The sequence below is a fragment of the Ceratotherium simum genome, chromosome 16, assembly GCF_057802395.1.
Source record: "Ceratotherium simum simum isolate JZ-2026a chromosome 16, ASM5780239v1, whole genome shotgun sequence".
Lineage (NCBI taxonomy): Eukaryota > Metazoa > Chordata > Mammalia > Perissodactyla > Rhinocerotidae > Ceratotherium > Ceratotherium simum.
This window is the reverse complement of record NC_141915.1, coordinates 44440237-44447032: the sequence shown is the minus strand read 5'-3', so window position 1 is coordinate 44447032 and position 6796 is coordinate 44440237.

The following is a 6796-nucleotide window of genomic DNA, read 5'->3' as shown; positions in this document are numbered from 1 at the left end:
TGATGTGTATGAAATTAACAGGAATCTTAAAAGTTTCCAGAAAGGGGCCAGCCCAGTGGTGTAATGCTTAAGTTCGTGCGCTCCGCTTTGGTGGCCCAGGGTTTGCGGGTTCGGATCCCAGGTGTGGACATACTCACCATTCATCAAGCCATGCTGTGGCAGGCGTCCCACTTAGAAAATAGAGGAAGATGGGCACAGATGGTAGCTCAGGACCAATCTTCCTCAGCAAAAACAAACAAACAAACAAAGTTTCCAGAAGGAAAAAAACCCAGACTGTAAAAAAAAAGAGATCAATTCTAAGAATGGCATCAGACTTCTCACTGGCAACTTCTCATTCTAGAAGTCAGAAAATAACAGAGAAATGTGTTCAAAATTGCCCCCTTAAAATGGCAAAAACAAAAACAACAAACAAAAACAATTTTTAAAAAACAAGTCTTTGATGAGATCAAAACGAGTGTGTGCGCACACGCGTGTGTGTATGTGCGCGAGCGTGCGCGAGCGGCTATGCTCCTCTCTTCTAGCTTTCTCAGAGACCTTTCCCTCTCGGCCCTTTGCTTTCCCGGCATTATCTCTGCACACTGATCTTCCTCCTTTCCCTTCCCCTCCTGTCCTCATCTCTCTTCCTGAACTGGCCATCACAGAGAACGGAAGGAATGTTTTTTCTAATTACTTTCTTCCTTTGTTAAGTCACTTTATGTTCTCTGTTTTCCATTTTAAAAGCAAACACGTGGAACACTTTGTCTCTGCATTACAAAATTGAAATTAAACTGCTTTTCTGTTTTTCCCTCTGTGGTCTGTGAGGCATCTCCCTGGACTTCTGCCTGTGACGCCCTGTCTCGCTTCTGCCTCCAGTGAGCGCAGCTCACATTTTGTGGGTCACCTCAGATGGGAATAAGAGGCTTAACTAGTTAGTTCTGAGCTCAGACTCACCATGAACATTAAGGGACAATTCCAAACTGGCTTCTCCTAGTTCATTCAGAAAAAAGAGCTTAGATTTAGTCCTCAATAGAAAAAGGCCTCCTCATTCTACATCCTTCTATCCAGCTGGACTTCCAAACCACAAGCCCTAAAGCGGGTCTGTCGCTCCAGGTCAGGCATCAAGCAGGGACTGGCTGTTGCCCAGTGTGGAGACTTTGGAGAGGGGGATGGTGACCACGATGACAATCCATTCTTCAGCACACGTTTGAGGGCCAACTCTGTGTTCAGCCCTCAGATACAGAGAAAGCGGAGACCGGGCCTTCAGTCTCGAGAACTCATGTCTACAGCAGGGGGAACAAACTCCCAAACACATAGTTATCATTCACTGTGACCACTGTTAGGAAAGGTCTGTACGAGGCATCAGAGCAGCGTGGAGGAGATATAGATTCCTTCTGTCCTGGAGCACTGAAGGAGGCTTCCCAGAGGAGGGGACCCGGGAACTGAGTCTTGAAGAATATGTGGGACGTTGTCAGATGGAGGGCAGTGGAGGTAGGGGAGGGCAGGCTCGGCAGAGAGAAGGGCCCGTGCAAAGGCACTGAGATGTTTAGGAACATTTCTGTGTGATTCTGGGGAATGCGACATGATTGAGGGGGGAGGGTATCCCTGCTCTCCCCTCGGAGCTCTCCAGGCCCCCATGACATCTGTCACCCTGTCTGGGGAGAGAGAGCAGTGTCTGGTCCTGCATGATTCCGTGGTGTCCTGTGAGTGACGGCTCTGTCATTAGCAGGGCAGAGGCACGCTGTCCCTGGATGAGGAGCTCCTGGATTTGACAGCCACGCTGTCAGCCACCAGCCCCCACTCACTCCCAGCCAGACTCTTACCCCTGCTGCTCCCATCTCAAGAAGGAAGATCCCCTCCCCTAGAATCACCAGCTCTCACTGGAGCCTGAGGATGATGGCAGCCCTGTCTTCTGAGGGGGCTGGGCTGGCTCAGCCTTCAGGGCTCCATTGTAGTGACAGTACAAACAGCAGCAGCGTGGAAAGACTGCTGCTGTGACGAGCTGTGGGGCCTGGGAGAATCCTGTGCAGGGCACACTGTATCTCTGTGTCCCACAAACCCTCCCCTCCCCAGTGCCTGGCATATGGTAGGCACTTCATACATGTTTGTTGAATGACTATCGTGCTAGGAAAGGGAAGAGGAAAGCAAGAGAGACAGAGAGACAGGGAGACAGAGAAACTGATTGATTTTTAAAAGGGAGAGAAAGAGGTGAGATGTTGGGGCACCGAGGCACCAGCACGCAGTAGTACCACATCACACCCACGGGGCACGTGTTACATGCCAGGCCCTGCTGCCAGCACCTTATGTGCATTAACAACAGCTCCATTCTGCAGTTGAGAAAACTGAGGCAAAGTGGGGATAAGTAACTTGCCCAAGGTCGCAGAGCTAATGCATGTGGGAACTGGGTGTGACCCCAGGCAGTCTGGCCTCGGGACCTGCACTTCTAACCATGCAGTGTGATAAAGACTGCAGGCATAGTAGGGAGGCATCTTCATGGGACACAAAGGAGATCGCGCCCCCAAGGGACGGGATCACTGACCAGCGGGGAGACAGTCTCAGTCCCCTCGTGATTTCTCAGTGCACACTCTGGCCCTCAGCCTCTGCACTGGCTTCCTAGAGACTAGCTCCTGCACTCACGGCACTGCAGTTTGCTGGCCTGAAAATTGCTGATTGGGAGTGTGGTGGTCTCTGGGAGGCCTTGGCCTCCACCGCCAGTTGTGGGTCAAAGGAGCTTGGCTCTCGAAGCCTGTGACACCATCTATTTTTGTTGCAAAAACAGCTGGCCATATGGTCAGCTCACTTTGCCCAGTGCCCAGATCCCTGCCAGCATGGCCACCCCAGGGGGTCCGCAGAGTAAGGGTGGGTTCCCACAGTGGCTTTCAAGGGTCACCAAGAAACTCGCTTCTCCAGAACCCACTGTCACTTCCCTCCCACGGTCCTCCCACACTAGCTGTCCATGTCCTCCCCCTGGTCTGATACCCCCTCCATCACTGCTGCTCCTCACTGAACAGTAACCACCACCATCTGAATATCACTGTGTGCCAGGCCCTCTGCCAAGCCCGCTGCAGGTCTCATCTGATTTCGTCTTCACTACTGCATCCTAGAGGGCAGGGGTCAGTCTCTTCTTTTGGCAGGCAGGGGAGGGAGGCTTAGGGCATCCCCCGTAATGAGCCCCTGGCCACACAGATGCTGGGTGGTGGGGCTGGGACTCCGACCTGGCATGTTGGAGCCAAGCCCAGCCCTTTACCTTGGGCTGTAAAGGCCGGCCTTTGTCTTCTGAGCACCAAGTGGGGGTCCTGGGGCCTTCTCTCTTTCAGCACTGGCTTAGATCCTTTCTCAGATTGCCTAGCTTCATCTTGGATGGGAAACAAAGTCAGAACAAGAATGTTTCCAAGAGCGGAGCCAGCGGTCCCCATCACAGGTGGATGGAGCCCTGGGGAGTCATCTAAATGCTAAGATGCTTCAGAGGGATCAAAGGAGCTGCAGACACACGGCCGCCAGAGTGCTTCACAGGGGCCAAAGGGACTGAGTGGCTTAGTTTGAGGAGTGGGCTGAACCTGCCCGCATGTGAGCACGGCCAGGCAGGAGAGACCTGGGCAGCAGAGGCCGGTGAGACCCACTGCTCCAGCCACTGGAGAGGGCAGAAAAGGAGAAATAGAGGCACTGGTCATCAGGGAACTGGCCTGTGAGAAACCAAATGTGACAGTGGGGGACCTTTTGTGGGGGCAACATCCAGGAAGTAGAAACCCAGGCCAGACCCACCTATTGCTGAACCCTCAAGTTTAGTCGCACCTGTCCATCGGTTTATCGCTGGCAGCCTTCTCCGGGCCGCAGCACCATCTGCAGGGCAGCCCCGTGTCAACACCGAGGCTCCTGGGGCTCGTCCTAAGAATGATTGATCATCAGCATTCCCGAAGTGATTGTGCACGACAAAACCAGTGGGTACAATTCTTTAAAGCTTAGGGCAGTCATATAGACACATCCCCTTTCCAGCAACCTTCTGAATGATTCGGTCAGACATCATCGTACACATTTTATAGATGGAGAAACTGGGCCTCAGAAAGCTAGAGTCACCCAACTAGTTGGCAATGGAACCAGGCAGGATTCCAGCTTAGGCCCTTTAACAAAAAACTCCGTGCCCTACAGCTGTCTCACCTGTGGCAGAAGAAAGAGAAGAATTGTGATGGGTGGAAGATGAAGCGAAGATTTGCTGGTTGGAGGGGTTGGAGGGCCAGGATTTGTGGCTTGCTTCTGTCACGGTAGCCCTCAAAGAGGACCCTCTGCCTCCCACCCCTACCCTTCCCAGCCAGGGAGAGCAAAATCCCCAGATGGCCCACCCTCCTGGGTCTGTCAGCAGATGAAAATACAGGAAATTTAGCTGCTTAAAAGGGAATGTCGAGGGGAGTGAGGTGGATTTTTTACACATCTCAATAACTGGCAAGATAATTGAGAACATTATTTTTTTACTCCTTTCAGTGCCCGTTCAGTAGCAAGCCCTTGTCAGCCAGAACGTGGAGGGTGAGGCTGTCTACCTTAATGAGGAGCAGCTACTCGAGTTGTCTAAATTCACCATTTTTTCTGAAATTTGAAACCTATAATTTCCTGAGCCACATTCTGTTAATTGGCCATCTAAATTCTTGAGCTTGTGTTTAAGTGTCATTGATACAAAACGAAGCAACCCAATCAGGTTTACACTGATGGTTAGCATTCCATTAGCCGCATGTGGAGTATTCACTCAGAAGGGGTTCATGGTGAATTTATTTATTCCTGGGACAACCTTCTTTTACCACCCAACTCAGATCTCCGAGGAGTTTGTTCCAAGAAGAGAAGATGCCTGCTATGCTATCCAGAGCTAATTGCAATATTATCCTGATGGAGCCTACTGAGAGGGAGAGCTGCCTAGCCAGCCAACCTCCCTCTCCCTGTTCACAGAGCGCAGAGGCAGATTCGATTGTTCTAGAGACTTTGTTGCTTGATTATCTTTAATGCAGCTCTCTTTATAATTTACCACTTTCGCATGTTTATACTCCCTAATTAGTCAACAATTATTTATTAACTGCCTATTGCATGCTCATAACCACGATATTTGCTTTGGGTTGGGGAACCCTAAAAGAGAAATGTTTGCTCCTTTGGGGTGCTAGTCTCTTCTGGGGTCTTTAGTCAGATGAACAAGTAATATATATGGAGCAGTTTTTGTGTGCAAAACACTTGCCTGGAAATCCACACATCTGAGAATGGATGCAATGTAGAGAATTTCTAGGGTTGGTTGAAGGAGAAAGAAATATCAGTGTTATTGTTCTGGGACTCTTCTCTACCCAGCCAGAAAAGCATAAGGAGAGCATTTTGATTTCATTCATTAACTCACCAAATATTTGTTGAACATCTGTCCCTTGCTAGGTCCTAGGAGGGAATTTTGCAAAAACACAGTTCCTTATCTCAAAGATAAGGACAGCACAGTGGGGAAGCTGTCTTTTTTTTTTTTTTTTTTTAATGCAAATCACAGAATGGAACAGCGGCAAGATCCAGGAGTGGTGAGGAAATGCGGCTCTCTGGACATCATTAGAAAGGCTCATTCTGCTAAAAGTAGAGCGTCCTGTAAGATCTTACCTGCTGGTTGCCAGCCTCAGTCCTCAGCAGGTTGAGGAAGTGGGGGAGAGCCGCTCCTCTGGACTCATTCCTGACCCTCATTATTGAAAAAAGAAATGATGGTGTAGTGGGGTTCTCCAGAGAAAGAACCAATAGGATATGTAGTGATATATGAGAGGAGGTTTATTATGGGAATTGGCTTACACGAACGACTGTGCAGGCTGAGATATGAAATGATATGCTGTCTGCAAGTTGGAACAGGACTGCTGGTGGCATAATTCAGTCCAAGGCCAAAGGAGGTCAGCCTGGTGTAAGGCCCGGAGTCCAAGGCCCTAGAACCAGGAGCTCTGATTCCAATATCCAAGGGCAGGAGAGATGGATGTCCCAGCTCAAGAAGAGAGAGAATTCGCCCTTCCTCCACCTTTGTGTTCTATTCTGGCCCTCAGTGGATTGGATGACGCCTGCCTACATGGGTGAGGACAAATCTTTTTTACTCAGACTACTAAGTCAAATGCTAATCTCTTCTCGAAACATCCTCACAGATGCACCCAGAAATACTGTTCTACCAGCTATCTGGGCATCCTTAGCCCAGTCAAGTTGAACAAAATGAACCCTCACAGACGGGTTCACACTGTTTCAGCCTCCATCTGGAATGACTTCCTTCTCTCCACTTCCTGCCCATGCCCACGCTTCACAGACTTTAACCTTTGGACTCCTCCCACTGCACTCCCCGGGGCCTATGCTCAGCCCACCTCTCCACCTTCTGCATCCTTCCATGGCTAATTTTCAGCTTCTCCTTCCCTTACATAGCCATCAGTTACCGTGAGTCAAGACCTTGCATCATCCACACAGCCTGAGGGAACCCATTCCTCCTGTGGGTCTTGGAAGCCAGGACTCCGCCATACCCAGTTCATCCTGGCCTCAGAGGCAGGACCCACCCACCAGGAGAAAGTAAAGAGCAGCAGCTTTTAAAGAGAAGCAAGTGGCCGCACTGGGAGCTCATGGCTAACCTCAGATTTTAAGAGGACATGAATGACAAAAATGAAAAGACAAATTATAAAAATGGATTGTTTCAGAAATGTTTACTAATGAGACGAATATGTGTAAGACATTTAGCACAGTGCCCAGAATGCAATAAGTATCCAATAAAGATTAGGTGGTATTAATATTACTATTATCATTGAATCCCAGACTGATGAGGGCTTGTAATAAAATGTAAATGTAACAAAAGCAG